At 45.7% G+C, this 17,736-nt stretch overlaps 1 long non-coding RNA gene across 2 annotated transcripts in view; it reads left to right on the top strand.

Annotated features, from left to right (window-relative positions):
* The window catches only part of LOC309657368, a 73,766-nt gene that overhangs the window by 38,803 nt on the left and 17,227 nt on the right, over positions 1 to 17,736 (top strand). Inside the window, exon 4 of one of the 2 annotated variants that reach the window (XR_014261773.1) lies at positions 4,224 to 17,731. The exons of the other annotated variant lie outside the window; for it this stretch is intronic. This is a non-coding gene — a long non-coding RNA (uncharacterized lncRNA). Of the gene's footprint in view, positions 1 to 4,223; positions 17,732 to 17,736 lie in introns of those variants that run through there. 2 annotated transcript variants of the gene reach the window in all.

Below are 17,736 nucleotides of genomic sequence, written 5' to 3'. Positions count from 1 at the left end.
TCATGAATGCAAACTAGCCAATCACTCTTGAACAAACCAACCTCCCTGACACGTGCTCAAAGTAATTCTTCTCTCACCAAGCTACGGTTAATAAACACAAATGATCGCCATTCACTTCTCCTTGGCCAATCCTGTGAGGGCGTCTTCACACAAATAGGCAGGTTGACCAGAGAGGCAGCTCCAGCTCATACTCTGGGGAAATGGAGAGTTTCCTGCCTCAGCCCTTGGGGCTTCAAGAGTACTTCACATGCTGCTTATACCAGCTTCCTGTGGACAACCCCCCCGCCCCATGCCAAGTCCTTTCTGGCCTTCATGCATGTTGATCTAGTGATAGGGAACAGGCAGAGGGGATTCCAGCATCATCCCAGTGGTTTGACTGGATAACCTTAAAATTCCTTCCAGTACTTCAGATCTTTGATCCTATAATTTTCACTTGCATTGCTTTTAATCAACACTTAAAATCTCCAGCTTTCTGCTGATCCCTTCAACCTCCTCACCTCGGCCCCTTTTCCACTTGATTGATTCATTCTAGCCATTCAGGCGTTCTCTCAGTTCCTTCATTGTGTTGCTTCTGCCTTCCGACATGTCCTTTCTGCTCCCTAGGTCCCTCTTCTCACCACCAGCCATTTGTCTAACCCTACTTAGCCTTCAGGTCCCCCCATTTCTTTTTTTTTAAATTTATTTATTTTTGGCTGAGCTGGGTCTTTGTTGCTGCACATGGGCTTTCTCCAGTTGTGGCAAGCAGGGGCTACACTTCGTTGTGGTGCGTGGGCTTCTCATTGTGGTGGCTTCTCTTGTTGTGGAGCACGGGCTCTAGGTGCGCGGGCTTCAGTAGTTGTGGCACGTGGGCTTAGTAGTTGTGGCTCGTGAGCTTAGTTGTTCCGTGGCATGTGGATTCTTCCCAGACCAGGGCTCGAACCCGTGTCCCCTGCATTGGCAGGTGGATTCTTAACCACTGTGCCACCAGGGAAGTCCTGGGTCCCGCCATATTTTAATGTCACTTCTGTAGGCAAGCTTCTTTAACCCCCAAACTAGATTAGATTCCTAATGCCCAGACCGGTCCTGCATATTATCTTCAACAGCATTTTGTGCACTTGTATTCATTAAACTACCTTTCAGTAAAAATTTGTTTGGTGTTTATCTTCTCCAGTATTTTGAAAGCTCCATGTGCACGGGGACTGTGTCTGTTCTGTTCACATTTTTATTGCCAGAACGTAGCCCAATGCCTGACACCTAGTAGCCATTCAGTAAACGTTCATCAACTGGCCAACTCTGCTTCCCACTTCAATCATGCATTTCCCCTGCTGTTCATTGACGTATTGGTTTACTGCTGCTTTTCTGCTACTTATGCGTTTATACTTATCTGTTTAATGTTAGCTGTCTTAAGTTGTACTTTCCTGGAGGGCAGAGAATCCATGTATATAATTTTCTTTGTATAGTGCTTTGTACGTGGGTGTATGTGGCAGTAAGTGTTACCATGGAAGGGACTCTGAAACTGTCGTGGTGACTTATGACTCCCCGTGTTACCCCTGGGAATGCCCAAGGTACAAGAGGCAGGATATGTGGCAGGAATGTAACAGCACAGGAGGTTTTAGGACACTGTTAAAAGTAGCTTCGCTCAAAACTAGTAATACTGCAGGGTAACAGGAGGAAAGAATAGAGGATGCTTTGGGAAATTAAGAAAAACAGGGAGAAGTGGCAGAGCTTAAATCCATAGGCCTCATTTTCCACAAGGACATTAGAGTGCTATTAAGCCAAGGAGAACCATTAGCTCTGACAACAGCTCCTCTTGTTATGACCCCTTTGGTGGTATTTTTATTACTTTTTAAAATAAAGGTTGAGGATTAACTTTTACAGTTGTAACTAGAACAATGATAAGCAGGACTCATGGGGTGTAATCATAAAAAAAAGAATTTTGTTTTTGGCTCCCACTGTTCCTTTAAACTTGCTCAGTAGTGATGGTCCTAACTCCATTCCTGGACAAATGCTTTTCTTGCAGGCATTAGGAAGCCCTCTAGTCGCTTTATGTAATAAAACGTGATCTCAGTTAGGTACTTAATATGTTCAGCCCAAGTATTGTCACTGTTTCCAAAGTTTTTCAGCTTTAAGCTATTTGTCCTCCTTCATCCTGGGTTTGCTATGAGTGAAAAGAGGGGTGTGGTCCTTCTTTCTTTTCTGAAGTTTCTGACCCTTCCAGGATTAGAGCAAGGAAGTATGAGAGAGCAGGAAGTATTGTACTTGTCTCATGTTGTTGAAGCTGGCTTTGTGTTCTCCAGGAATGGCCAGTGTTTAAATTTAGCTTTCTCCTGGGGCACTTTTATGGGTTCTTCAGAGATCTGTACTCCCCTCCATATACGCACACACACACTTGACCTGGGCAAGTACACTTTCCTCTGTCAGTTGCTTTCTTCCTCTATAGCCCCTAATAAATCAACACTCCATTTCCAGTTTCTCTGTGAGAAACCATTTTTTTGCTCACACAAGCTCTGAGACTATGGGCGATCCCAACATTGTTAAGCAGCTGCTAGCCCATACAATGGCCCCTACATTTCTTGGGCTGGAATCAGAAATTAGTCCATTCTGCCCCTCTAACTGCACGAGACACATATCAAGCTCTCTGAGGGTTCCCCTTGAAGCTTTTCTCAGTAGGCTTGTGGTGAAATGCAGGCACCATTCTTTCTTTGGAGGGGGAACCCACAGCATACCAACGCTTCTCACCAAATAAATTTTTTTCCAAAAAATTTCTCTTAATTTCCAACAACTTCTTAATATGGGTGAAGATTTTAGCGTTTCATCACTGTTTTTCAACAGTTTTCTATGAAAACTTGCATCTTTGCTGACACCTCACTTTTGTATCACATGGATATGACATAGTGGAGCCTCTGTTGAAACTTCCAAATAGCACTGTGTACTTACTGTCGTTGAACAGGGATTTCAGGAACTAAGTAATTCATTTCTGTGTAAGGGCAGATAATATCATTTTCTCCTCTCTTCTGTTGAGGAAACTTAATTATCCTCATCTATAAAATGGACCCCCATCCTTTCCTTGCCTCGCTAAGTGTAGGTAAATAAGAAATCGTGAGCATAGAGATGACTCTGGACGGACAGGCCCTGGGGAAATAATCTGCAAAGGAAGAATTTTTTACAAAAAAGGCAAGTAGAGATGAAGGGCTTGATGGAAAGAAGAAAAGAAAAGGCCCAATATCATCAGTGTTTTTCTAAACCCCATCCTAACCCCTCCTACCTCCACTTTGGTTTGGAGCTGTCTTCTTGTTATATTCAGGTCCCTATTATAGCCCCAAAACAATGGTTGCCCAGAGCAGAGACAGGTCCTGTTAGATCAATAATCCTTGGCTCTATGTTTTCCAGCTCTATCTGTGTCTGTGTCTGTAGGTTTAAGGTGGGAGGGGTAAATGTCATCACTTTTGACAAAATGTCTGAATATCTTTTCTCTATCATGACAAAAAGATATTTTGGTCTCCTGGTTCAGCACCAGAGCCTGCCTTACAAGGAGTTGAAAGGCTGCAACCCAGGGTTGCTGTCAAACCAGCAGATGGAGTAGCAGTCCTTCTCTGTGTACCTCTGGGCCCACCTGGGCAGGTGTGCTGGGTGATGCTAGGCCCAGCTCTGCGGGCAGAAGGGACAGGGAAATGAATACAAATGATTGTACCCCATTGTCATAGCTGTTGTTCAGTCTGCAGAGGAGTTTGGTAAAATATGATCCTGGGAAAGTTGCTTTCATGTGCCTCTCTGGAATCACTGCAGAAGCAATTGTAAGGAGGAGTGCTTGTATGCCTGAGATAGCTGTAGGGCATAAGAGAAGGAAAGCTACAGAGTTGACAGAATCAAGTCCTGGGCAGTGGGAGAATATGACACAATCCCCTCACCCCTCAAAAACCTTGGTGAGGACACAGGAATACAACCAGTGGCTCTTGATGGAAAAGGGCAGGCTTAAGAGGAAAGTTTGGACAATGAAGCTGAATTACCATCTGCCTAACTCCTTCTTCTCTGTCTGAATTGCAGGCACTGGAGTCCCTCTTACTAAAGTCTGTAGATTGCCTAAGAAATTTACTCTGGGGCCAGTAGTAGAATTTAAGCTTCCCTGAGATTGCTTCTTCCTATTTTCTAAGAATCTACCACACAACTAAATATTTGACAGCTCTTAATAAATTATGGAGGCATTAATGGCACTTTCATTGAGAACTTTCTTCTGCCCCTTTCAGGCCTACAGGACCCCATCTGTGAAAGGGAGAGTCCTCCTACCTCCTCCCCTGTGAATGGAAAAAGGCTTCAGAATGGAAGATGGGCAGGCAGTGGATAGATTTCTACTTTCTGAGGGCAGGGCCTGTGTCTCTCCTCCCTGACTTCCCCTATCTAAATAACCCAAATCCAGAAGTAGGAGTGGATTGGGGGACTCAGGATAGCCTCCATAACCCACGGCCTAACCACTGCAGACAGCCCAGGAAGCCAGAGGGAAGGCGTCCTCCTGACTTGTCCTTTGCTCAATCCTGAACTGAGGGGAGTTGAAGGTGCTTGCGTTATTAGCTGCAGAGCAGGTGGCACAGTGTGCTCTTCATTGAAAATCAAGAGGTGTCTGGCAAGTCTCTTGGCCACAGGCCTCCCTGGAGCCCAGAGCTCTTTGAAGAGAAGAAATAGTTCTAGGAAAAAGGAAGCTGCTGCTCTTGATGAAAAAGTTGAGAGGGAAGAAAATGAGACTAACAAGGGCTGAAGAGAACTGTCTGAGGCTGAAGAGAATGTTAATGGCTCTGCTTTGGAGCTTCAAAGCTTGAGCTGGATAGGATTGCACACAGACGCCTCTGCTGTCACCTACAGAATACTTACCAAGGGCTGAGGCTTGCAAATAATCACAGCCTGACTTTCCCAGGGCAAGAAGCAGTGCCTGCTGAGATGGAGAAAAGAGAAACTGTTGGGAGATCCCAGGCCCAGCTCAGCTAGTTGGGGTCTAACTGGTCTTTTCTGCATCAGACAACAAATGGGATTCCAGAAGAATTTAGGTGCAAGGGAAATGGCTCTCATTGAACAAATCTGGCTAACAGTTGTCTCGTAAACAGGGAAACTGTTTATGAAATGATAGCTGCTATGGATTGAATTTTGTCCCCCTAAAATGCGTATGTTAAAGCCCTAACCCCCAATGTGATGGTATTTGGAGAAGGGTCTTTGGGAGGTACTTAGGTTTAGATGAAGTTATAAGGGTGGGACTCTAATGATGGAATTAGTGTTCTTATAAGAGGAGACATCAGAGGGCTTGCTACCTACCCTACCTCACTCTCCCATTCCCCCACACCATGTGGGCACACAGCAAGAAAGCGGCCATCTATAAGGCAGGAAGAAAGCCCGTGTAAGAACTCAACCACACTGGTGCCCTGGCCTCAGACTTCCAGCCTCCAGAACTGTGGGAAATAAATTTAAGCCACTTACTCTATGGTATTTTCTTAAGGCAGCCAGAGCTGACTAATACAGTAGCTCTAATAGATGCTGTTGGTACCCTGCCAAAGTTCCCTTACCACATCAGTGTATCCATTTCCCTAGCTGCTGTATTGAGTTCCAGTGGCTCACAGATGCCCCCTTCTCCAGAAAATTGCTCTTGGTGGATGGGAGACACCTTCTGTACCACCTATAGCTTTCAGACAAGGAAATACAAAGGCCTTGAGGAAGGATCATTTCTTTACCCCAAAGAAGGATCAATTTTTTGGTGCCATTCATGCTCCTGAGTTGTCCCGTGGGATCAGGGTGAGGCCAAATACAAAGCTGTGACCACATCCATCTTTCTTACCATTTCCTGCTTCCTTCATTCTCTTTCTCCTGAGGGCAGACCTCAACAAATCACATGACCTGAATCCTGTCTCAGGCTATGCTTCTGGGGAACCCAACTTAAGGCAGCACTTCTCCCAAGTGGTAGAGTACTGAGCAACCTAAATGACTCTATAGTGCTTTGTGAGTATAGTGATGGTGATTAATGCCCAATGATAATGAATATTGGGAACAACAGCCCTTATTTCTGTGTCCAAAAAGTGTAGAGGAATAAAGGTCCACAGAGAAAGAAGATGAGGATGTGTTCTTCTAGCAATAGATGGCTTCTTCAGCAGGCATCTGGTGGACAGCTGTGCTTTTCTTGCCAGCAAGGGTTTAAATAGCCTTGTTAGCACAGAGCCACAGACTGAGGTTCCACATGGGCTTAACCAATTATGGAAGCATCTTGACTTCAAGAACCCTTGAGCCATGACTAGACAGCAGAGTCAACTGGGCAGGTCTGTGCATTGATTGAGAGCCAGCCAGGCTCAACACTGCCCTGAGCAGGGTCCAGAGTTCTCTGAAAGGAGAAGCCCAGCACCTGCCCAGGGAACTCTCTGCTTTGATGGGGTGATTTAGATACTTGGGAACTGTCCCCTCTCTGCTATGTTTTGCTCAGTCTATTGGCTTTTTCATGATGCTTTTTTGTTCTTGGGAGATTCTTTTTCATTCTTTTTTTATAATAGTTCCCTTTGTTTTCCTTCCCTCTTCCTTTTCTACCTCCTGCTTTCCTCTCTGAGTGCAGGCTTCATCATCAAAGCCTCTGAGATTTGGGACTGGCTCCATCTTAGGAGAATGAGGGTGGATTCTTACATTATCCCAAGAAAGCCTCCACCAGACAATTTCTTCCTGCTTCTGGTTACCTCTTAGAGCTTAACTTCCTTATCTCTAACAGTGAGGATAGGAAGGGATGGAGTAGGTGAAGGGGCAGAGAACTCTCTCCTGACATGCCACTGGGCCATGGCATCCCACTGACCCACCTTGGCCCATCTATTTTGATAGTGGCCCTAGGAAATATGTGTGAGAGAGCACAGTAAATGCTTGTCCAGATGCTCTCAAAGATTTAGGGACATGCCTCAAATATCCCTAACCTCTTTAACAAGTACTTAGTTGCCTCACAGGAGTATGAGAGTGGCTCCTGATTCTTCTTCTCAAGAGATCTTGTGTTTAGATCTAGAGATGAAAGGGGAAATTTTGGACAACTCCTACTCATTTCCATAACTTTTCCCCCAACATATTTTGTGGGAGGGAATAAAATGGAGGTAGCATGAGGACCTTATATCAGACAACTGAAAGGCAGGTATCTGCTTTCTTCTCAAACATCTCCAATGAAGAGTAGACTTGCTTCAGGAAGACTAAATCCATGAGTTCAAATGCTGCATGAAGGTGTAGATTATTTCCATCACTTGCTTTTGTTTGCTGCTATATTGCTTCATTCTTAGATAGGCTCTCCACACATGGCAGCCAGATGGCCACCAGCAGCTCCAAACCAGTGCTACCCTTAGAACTCACCATTCCAGAGGGAAAGAGCATGTATCTTTCCCATAACTCCTACAAAAGTGCAGAGAAGACTGTAATTGGTGTGGTCTTAAGTCATATGACCTTCTCTGAACTAGTTGCTGTGTGCAGAGGTGTGGAATAATCTGATGAGCTAGTCCTGGATCCTGTTCTTACCCCTGAGGTTGGGGGGAGGATCTTACCCCTCCAGTCTTAGAAAAACTAGGGGATGGGAGAGACTTCCTTAAGGAACTGATGCTTGGGGAGGAACGTGTGTCCTTTACAGCACGCATTGTCTATTCTTTTCTTTGACTATGGAGTATATCTAGCTCGTTCAAATGAAATTGCTTATGAAAGACAAATTATGGGTGAAGTAGTCAGTTGTGAATAGTGCTTTCTAGACTTAGGTGTGAAGAAGGCAAACTCAGCTGAAGAAAGGATCAAATCAGTCCAGCTGGTTTGAGGAGCTTCTGGTCATAATGTCCAGGGAACCAGCTGGATAGGGGTGTCAGAGAACCACGAGGAGGAGTCAGTCTTGCCATGAACTCAAGGGCTATACCAGGAGGAGCAGGCTGGCAGATAGTAGCACTCAGTTAATATTTGTGGAATGGCTTCTCTGAGAATCACAGGTCAAAGATAAAGCTGGGGGACTTCCCTGGTGGCGCAGTGGTTAAGAATCCGCCTGCCAATGCAGGGGACACGGGTTTGAGCCTTGGTCCAGGAAGATCCCATATGCCGCAGAGCAACTAAGCCCGTGTGCCACAACTACTGAGACTGCACTCTAGAGCCCAGGAGCCACAACTACTGAGCCTACGTGCTGCAACAACTGAAGCCCGCACGCCTGGAGCCCATGCTCCACAACAAGAGAAGCCACCACAATGAGAAGCCTGCTCACTGCAACAAAGAGTAGCCACCACTCACCACAACTAGAGGAAGCCCGTGCACAGCAACAAAGACCCAACACAGCCAAAAATAAATAAATAAATAAATAAATTAAGAAAAAAAAAGAGTCTGTCTAGAAGATAAAGCTGAGGGAAGCAGGAAGAACCAAGAACTGAAGGCAGAGTCCCACGCTAAGACAGAGTTCCATTTGATCAAGCCGTATTCCCACAATTTGCCAGACTGTACACAGCTGATACTCTAGGATTTTCCCATACTGTAATTAAAGTTATTGTTTTGGGAATTCCCTGGCAGTCCAGTGGTTAGGACTCCATGCTTCCACTGCAGGAGGCATGGGTTCAATCCCTGGTCAGGGAACTAAGATCCCATAAGTCGCATGGCTTGGCCAAAAAAAAAAAAAGTTATTGTTTTGTTGTCTTTATTCTAAATAGCTGGTAAAGTATATGACTTTCTAGTAACTCATGGTGGAGGTCAGGGTAGGTACCAGATAACAATGACAGGTGGATACTGGTCTCCTGTTTCTTCAGAAACAGGCTATGGTCTTCTTGAGAGTGGCTTTTAGACTTTGTGACATTGTAATAGATTGTCACAATTATAGATAAATGCCAGAGAAAGATTCCACAATTAAGGCTTTTTTTTTTTAAAGATTTTTTTATGTGGACGATTTTTTTTTTTTACAAATAAATTTATTTTTGGCTGTGTTGGGTCTTCATTGCTGCTCATAGGCTTTCTCTAGTTGCGGAGCGCGGGGGCTGCTCTTCGTTGCAGTGTGCGGGCTTCTCATTGCAGTGGCTTCTCTTGTTGTGGAGCATGGGCTCTAGGCGCGCGGGCTTCAGTAGTTGTGGCACGCGGGCTCTAGAGTGCAGGCTCAGTAGTTGTGACGCATAGGCTTAGTTGATCTGTGGCATGTGGGATCTTCCCAGACCAGGGATTGAACCCGTGTCCCCTGCATTGGCAGGCGGACTCTTAACCACTGCGCCACCCGGGAAGTCCCCTTATGTGGACCATTTTTAAAGTCTTTATTGAATTTGTTACAGTATTGCTTCTGTTTTATGTTTTGGTTATTTTGCCGCGAGGCGTGTGTTATTTTAGCTCCCCCACCAGGGATCGAACCCGCACCTCCTGCATCGGAAGGCAAAGTCTTAACACTGGACCGCCAGGGAAGTCCCCCACAATTGAGGCTTTCTAAGCGACATTTCCTTGGACATGGTTGGGCTTTGGGAGATGTGTGCTGATTTATCCTTTCTTCTATCCTCCCTCCCATGTCTCCATGCACTACTTCTGTGGCTGGTGGACAGGCAGGCATCAGTGTGTGCTCTAGGGAAGCATGTGGGCTCTCAGACAGGGAGTTGGCACTCAGCGACCTGGCTGAGGCACAATGTGGAAATGAAAAGATAAAAACCTGAGATATGTGATGGGGGCTGTAGTTTGGAATAAATGGGTTCAGGCCCTCTGCCCAGTCAGCCTAGCACTCTGGCAGCTGCTGCATTTAATGGACAACTCCATTAACATCTTCTTGGATAGAAGGAAGGAGAGTGAGGGAGAAAAAGGGAGAGTGGGGGAGGGAGAGAGAGATAGGGAGGAAGGGAAAGGTTGGGGGGAGATGAGAGAGAGAGAGAGAGAGGTGAGTGTGTGTGTGTGTGTGTGTGTGTGTGTGTGTGTGTGTGTATGTGTTGGGAGAAACTAAAAAACTTGGAGCTTTCCTCCATGTCCCTGGGGGGGAACTTTGTGTGGTTCCCTTAGTCTGTGGGCTGTCTCAGGCTTTGACAGCTGAGGTGGAGCTGGGAAGGGTAGCAATCTGGATAGGGTAGAATGAGGGCTGAAACAACCTGCCTTCTCATCCCCACAGGATAAGGGGAATGAGAAAGAATACATCCTTTCCCCCTTGTAATGAAGAAATTGTAGGTCCTAGAATTCGGAAGATAAAACATAGGGGATTTGGGGGTGCCCTCTGATTCTGTGACGAGAAGAGGGGAAAGAAGAGGTGAAGTGAGCCCAGGATTCAGAAGCTGGTTCATGAGTGAGAAGAAACTGGTTCCCACTGCAGGAGGAGAGGAGGGACAAGTCTAAAGAGGAAAACCAAGGCAACAGATACCCATCATCTGCCTGAGCGTGCTTAAGTTCAGGCCGCCTCTGGAGGCTAGAGAAGGATGAGATGCCTCATACCATGGCTAATGAATGAGACTCAAAACCTATGAAAAAAAAAAAAAAAAAAACCTATGAGATAATCATGGTGCCCGAGACTTTCTGAGTCCCCACCATACCATGGGACCATGAAGGATAGTAACAAGAAACCACGTTTCCACTGAGGGATTTTCAGTCTTAGTATCTTCCCACTCTAGCCTTTTAGCTGCTGTCAGACCACATCAGGGCAGAATATTGAAGCCAACTATATCACAGCTGCTGGGGATCTCCCCAGAGGAGACTGTATGACAAGAGTGGGAAGAGCAGCTCTGATCCAAGACTTTGCTCCTGGCATCCCTGAATGCCCTTGCCAGCTCACTTCCTCTCAAAAGTCACTTCCAGAGGCAAGCTAGGTATTTGGGGTGATGCCTACCCACAAATCCACAGAACTCAGAGACAAGTCCTCAGTCAGATTAAGACTGTGATTCTCGAGTGTATGGGCCTGACCCCTGAGTCCTGGGTCGAGGTGGAGGCCAGATTGGAGGGTATAGTGAATAGGTCCCTGGCTTAGAGGTCAAAATTGCCAGGTTCTGGTCCTGATTCTACCCTATGTAGCTGTATGACCTTGAGCTATTACTTGAGTTCTTCAGACTTTAGTTTTTCGTCTGTAAAATGGGGATAATAATACCTTCCTCAGAGAGCTATTATCAAAATCAGATAATATACAGAAAGCACTTTGTGGGCTTCCCTGGTGGCGCAGTGGTTAACAATCCACCTGCTAATGCAGGGGACACGGGTTCAAGACCTGGTCTGGGAAGATCCCACATGCCACGGAGCAACTAAGCCCGTGTGCCCCAACTACTGAGCCTGCGCTCTAGAGCCCGAGAGCCACAACTACTGAGCCTGCGTGCCACATCTACTGAAGCCTGCGTGGCTAGAGCCCGTGCTCCTCAACAAGAGAAGCCACTGCAATGAGAAGCCCGCACACCGCAACGAAGAGTAGCCCCCGCTCGCCACAACTAGAGAAATCCCACGCACAGCAACGAAGACCCAACGCAGCCATAACTAACTAACTAACTAACTAACTAAATTTATTTATTAAAAAAAAAAAGCAATTGGTAAAATGCTGTATTGGTGGAAAGGAATTATTTCCCCATTCCATCATTCTGTTTTCCAAATCCAAAGGCCTCTCCTTGGAATGTGTGAAAGCTATTGGGTTCAAGGTAAGCGTCTGGAAAGGTGTGTGTGTGGTGAGGGCAAGGAGATATAAAAGGAGGGTAAAAGATGCGGTGAAGTGGTGTTCCCTGTAGTCATAGAGGATTTGACATGAGCTTCTTACTCATACAGTAAGAGTCTATAAATACTTATTGAGTTGATCCCGGTGGCATAATAAGAGATACATATTTGATCATTGTCTCCAGTTTCTGACAAAGAGCTCCCCAAACCCTTGTAATTTCCTGAGTGATGGGGGTGATAGCAGCATCTTTTGTTTCTGACACAGAGCTCCTAAATCCCTTGGAATTTCCAGGGTAATAGGATCCTTTTTTGTTCTAATGAAGTGACTCTTGGTGGGACCCTGGATAGCTTCAGGATAGGGGCTGGTCACCAGAAAGACTAATCTTGATTAGAAGGCTGGAACTTTCATCCCACTCCCCCTACCCACTGAGGAGAGAAGAGGGGCTGGAGATTGAGTAAATAATCTATCATGCCTACGTGATAAAACCTCCATAAAAGCCCCTAAATGACAAAGTTCCAAGAGTTTTCAGTTTTGTGAATGCATTCACGTGCCAGGAGGGTGGTGCCCCCCAAGTCCATGGGGAGAGAATCTCCTGCATTTGGGACCCTTCTGGCTCTCATGCTACATACCTCTTTATCTGGCTGTTTATATGTATCCTTTATAATATCCTTTATAATAAACCAGTAACTGCAAGTAAGGTGCTTTCCTTAGTTCTATGAGCTCTTCTAGCAAATTATTGCACCTGAGGAGAGTCATGGGAACCCCCAATTTATATCTAGTTGGTCAGAAGTAGAGGAGGCCAAGGGCTTGCAACTGGCATCCGAAATGGGAAGCAGTCTTGTGGGACTGAGCCCTTAACCTGTGAGACCCGATGCTAATTTCCAGTAGTTAGTGTCAGAATTGAATTGAGTTGTAGGACACGCTGCTGGTGTCCAGAGAGTTGGAGAATTGGTGTTGGTGTAAGGAAAGCCTCCCACACATTTTGCAGGTGTTCTGAAAGTAGAAACAGGTTTTAGCAGTGGTACTGCAGCCAGGAAACCACTGGCTTCAAATACCTGGGGGCCTGACAGCTCTCTGATAAAGGAAAGGCAAATGGAGACACCAGAAAATGGGAATTTTGGCACGGAGAGTGAGGGGCAGACTCTGTACAAAATTGCTTTTGCTGTGATTCTTATGCCTCCCCCTGGCCCCTCTGCCCTTGATCTTTTCAGCTTTCACTCTAGCATTAATCATTTAGCCCTGTGTCCCATTCCTAATTCTCCAAAGAGAATCTGACCCCTTGCCTTTCCGTACCAGGCCTCGCCTGGTTGCCTCAGTTCAGAGCTATGGTTGGAGGGCTTGGGCTCTCATCGTAGAATACTTGGCTGCATAAGAAAAAGAGTAGCTCATATTTATTGAGGGATTACTATGTACTAGGCACAGTGTTAAGTGCTCTTCAGGGCTTATCTCACTAATATAATCCTCCAAACAACCCCACTGAAGTCAGTTCTAATATTTTCCTCATTGTGTAGATAAGGAAACTGAGAGGCTAGATAACTGTTAAGTGGTAGAGCTAGGATCTGAATCCAGGCAGACTGGCTTCAGGGCCAGAGCTTATAAGCAGCTTCTATACTGCTTATGAGGTAGGGCTGTGGGTGAAGTTACATTTCTCTCAGCAAGGGCGGTGGGCATGCAGGCAGTGTGCTCTACATGTGTAGTCCAGACGCATCCTACAGGAGGCATGGCAAACAAGTTTGATTCCGGAGTCTTCCAGCTGTTTTGTGAGTGTTCCTTTAAGAGCTGCGAATGGGTATGGCGTGAAAAAGGCTCCAATGCCATTTAAGTTTGATAAACACTGGGGGTATGTGTGTGTGTAATATGGCCCCCTTGAGATATTAGGGTAAAGAAATGGCTTTGCCCTTTGTTGAGTCTGGAGTTTCCCAAAGTTATCCGAGCAGATAACTCATTTATTTTTCTTTGCAAGATGACTACTAATATACAGTGGACCACTGTTCTAGGACTACTAGGTTGGGAAATATTCTCCTAGACTTACCTTCCACCCCACCAGCACTGAGCCCCCTCGAAGTAACAGCTTCACGGAGGATGGCAGCTACGGTTTCTCCAGAGAGCAGAGTGCTCCGGTGGCCAGTCAGCTCAGATGGCAACTGCAGGATGCTAATTAACCAGGGTCAGGCAGAGGCTGATATTTCCTAGGCTGCATGAAAAAACCATCCAACAGGGGCTTCCCTGGTGGTGCAGTGGTTGAGAATCCGCCTGCCAATGCAGGGGACACGGATTCGAGCCCTGGTCTGGGAGGATCCCACATGCCACGGAGCAACTGGGCCCGTGAGCCACAACTACTGAGCCTGCGCGTCTGGAGCCTGTGCTCCGCAACAAGAGAGGCCGCGATAGTGAGAGGCCTGCGCACCGCGATGAAGAGTGGCCCCCGCTCGCCACAACTAGAGAAAGCCCTCGCACAGAAACGAAGACCCAACACAGCCAAAAATAAATAAATAAATAAATAAATAAATTTATGAAAAAAAAATTAAAAAAAGAAACCATCCAACAGAGTTGGGTGGTTTATTTCTTGCTTTCATTTCCCCTTGTCACTGCTCTTGTCTAGACCCTTTACATGTCAAGCCTGGACTGTCAAAACAGCCTCCTGAATAGTCTCCCTGCCAGCTGGCTCTCCCCTCCAGTCCATCCTGCACACCTGGCCAGATCTGTCTTCTTAAAATGCTGCCGCGAGCTTGCCACTCTGCTGTCCCAAATGTATTAATTCAGCTTTCAAGACTGTCCTGGATGGCCCTGGCCTACCTTCCCTGCTCCCTCCTCATACCTTACATTCTAGATAAAGCTGAATCATTCCGTGGCCCTCTGTGCTCTGTGCATGCTGCTTCCTCCAGCCAGTGCTTAAACAGCTGCCTCCCACTTCCCTGTTTTCTCCTGTCAGAATCTTGTGTTCTCATTCATTCCCTTATCCATTTAACAAGAATTTATTTTGTGCCTTCTGTTTGCCAGGTCCTGTGCTAGAGAAGACACAGTCCTTAACCTCAAGGAGATAAAAAAACAGATAAAAACATTCGGGGTGGTGTGTAATATGATGGAGTGATGCTCAGGGTTTCATGGGCAAGGGCACCTATCCCTGCCTGAGGCACAGGAAGCAAGTCAGGGCTTCCTGGAGAAAACGATGTTGATGCTTAAAGGGTGAAAAAGTATTAGTCATTTGAGGGCATGTGGTATGGGGAAACTGGCCAAGGATGTGTTGGGTACCCAGATCTCAGCTGCAGGGCAAACCAGACAGGTTCTCCCTAACCTTCTTGTCCTCACGGAGAATCTAGGCTGATCCTGTTGACCTGGGGAAGACAGGTGAGGGGAAAGCACTTGTACTCATCACAGGAGTGGGGTCTGGGGCTGGGAGGAGGAAAGGAGGACACTAACTTACATGCTGCCTGCATCCTATGGTTCAGTGACCTCCCCCAGCTCCCAAGTCTCTTCTAAGAGATGCACTCCACTGGAGCAGCTTGGTTGCCAGGGGCAACCCTGGAAGGCAGCCTCATTACAAAGGCAGTCACTGAAGCCCCTTGCCCCAGGGCCTCATAAGCCTGGCTCTGATAGACAACAGGTAGGTGGCTCATCTCAGCCAGACCCCTCTGTGAGGTTACAGGACAGGGCTAATATTCTCAGGTAGGTCTGAGTGAAGGGTGTGGAAGATAGCCTTTCCAGCCACTCAGCAGGATCCTGAGAAAAGAAAGGACTGGCAAAACAGTAGACTGCCTTTTAATCCACACAGATACTTAATATGAGTAACATAACCTGTTTTTCTGAGACATGGCCTGATTTACTTCAGGCCTCAGACTTAGTAACAACACTGACAACCTGCAGGTTTGATGTATGTGTGTGTATGTCTGCAATGCTAAGGAGATTGTACAAATGGTGATTTTCTCTTGCTCACAGTTTTCCTACTCTGTTGAGGTTGTCCACCAGTAAGTTTCTCCTTTTCCTGAGCTAGGACTTGGATGTGGGAATATGGAGCCTATCTAGGGGAGAAGGCAGAATGTGTAGACTCTTCTGAAGAGAGAGAGAAAAAGCGAGCGAGCTCCTGGTGCAACTGACATGTAATTTGTAATTCGGTTTACTAAGGCTCCCTGTGTCTTTCTCTGGTTCCTGCTGTTCTGCTTGCTTGAATTGCCTGCTGTTCTCCCCACAGAGGGAAGCCTACGCTATGTAGATTCAAAGCACCTGGGTTTCAGTTTCTGCTCTGTGACTTAGACAATGTACGTAATCATCCTGAGCCTCAGTTTCTTCACGTGTAAAACGGAAACAGTAACAGCAGCCCTATCCAATCACAGTGTTAATGTAATATCAAATGAAATAGTTTATGAGAAAGTGTTTTGTAAACTGTAAGTAGTAATAATAGGAATAATAAGAAGCAGCTGCTGCTGTCAATTATTGGTTGGTTACTGTACCAATTGCTGTCCTCTTCATTCACATTATCTCCCTTTAATCAAAAAATCATTATTTTTATTCAGATCCTCCCTGTCCTTTAAGACTCAGCTTATAATTCACCTTCTCATGAGAGCTTCTTTGACAGCTCTTGCTCACGTTGGTTCCTAGCTTCTCTGAATTAGTTTATACCCTCTAGGTTAACCCACCAGTATTTCTCAAGTTCAAGTTGTCTTTCCCCTGCTGGATTATAAACTCCTTCAGGGTAGGGACTAGGTGCTCTAATTCACTTGCCTTCTCCAAGATACAGAACACATAGTAGGTACCCTAGAAAACTTGAGATTGAAAATTACTGGCCACAAAGCTATTGCGTAAATTGAAAATTCCCTACATTTTACAAAGCAAAGTCCTGGGTGGAGAGTTAGTTATTACTCTCTGACTTTGCTACCAGGAAAGGACCCATCTACTCAGTTCAGGTTGGTAATTATCATCTTTACAAAGCCTTTACCAAGCTCCTAGACTGAGAATTCCGATTGTAAGATCTGCCTCTAGAAATGCTAATCATTACCCTCCTCTCCCCTTCCATACCCTTGTACTGCTCCATACCTTCCTCCATGCTCATACAAATATATACAACATATACATACAGATGGAGTCTATTATTAAAAGACAGAGTGGCCCCTCTTTAAGACGCAAGAGGATAGCAAAGAAGACTAGAGTTGGATATCAAGAATGACTTCCTTCTTATCCCAGTATGGAGACTAAGGAGCACAGGATCTGTGGACACTATAGAGCCTTTAAGAGGAGAATCTTCCGGCTTCCTTACCTCAAATAACTGCCCAGTGTGCCCCAAACACATGAGCCTCCTTTCATCTTAGGACCTACCATGTCTGGTGCAGCTTTAGGGTTTTTGTACTACCTGTTCCCACAGCCTGGAAGCTGCTGCTCAGAGACCTTTGCCTGGCTGGCACCTTCATACCATTTGAGTCTTAGCCTAAATTACAAGTCTTTCCTGATCTCCCAGTTTAAAATAACTTCCTTGGGGGGAAAATATAGACTACACACAAGTATTTGCTTTTTAAAAATTATTTATTTATTTATTTATTTTTGGCTGCATTGGGTCTTCGTTGCTGCACTCAGGCTTTCTCTAGTTGCGGCGAGCTGGGGCTACTCTTCATCGCGGTTGTGGGCTTCTCATGGCGGTGGCTTCCTCTTGTTGCAGAACATGGGCTCTCGGCGCACAGGCTCAGTAGTTGTGGCACGTGGGCTCAGTAGTTGTGACTCGTGGGCTTAGTTGCTCTGCAGCATGTGGGATCTTCCCGGACCAGGGCTCGAACCTGTGTCCCCTGCATTGGCAAGCAGATTCTTAACCACTGCGCCACCACGGAAGCCCTGTATTTGCTTTTTATGTGAATAAATTTCTCTGGAAGGATGCATAAAAAATTAACATTTGTTGCTTATATGGAGGAAAACTGGATAGCTGGGAAACAGAGCTGGGAGACTTCTCTGCATATCCTTTTTATTTTTTCTTTTAAATTTAGACACATTGAATATATTATCTATCCAAAAAATATTTAAAAATACAAATAAAAGGAAAAAATAAAGTAGCTCCTTGCTGAGTGTTCTTTATTTACTTTATAAATTTTATTTACAAAACTGGCAGTGGACCATAGTTGGCCAATCCAATCCCTGTGCTATTATACCATCTTTTAAAAAATATATTTATTTATTTATTTATTTCG

The sequence above is a fragment of the Balaenoptera physalus genome (genome assembly GCF_965194825.1).
Source record: "Balaenoptera physalus genome assembly, chromosome: 3".
In the NCBI taxonomy this organism is placed as follows: domain Eukaryota; kingdom Metazoa; phylum Chordata; class Mammalia; order Artiodactyla; family Balaenopteridae; genus Balaenoptera; species Balaenoptera physalus.
Note: the sequence above shows the minus strand (reverse complement) of the source record. Positions and strands in the feature narration are given on the sequence as shown.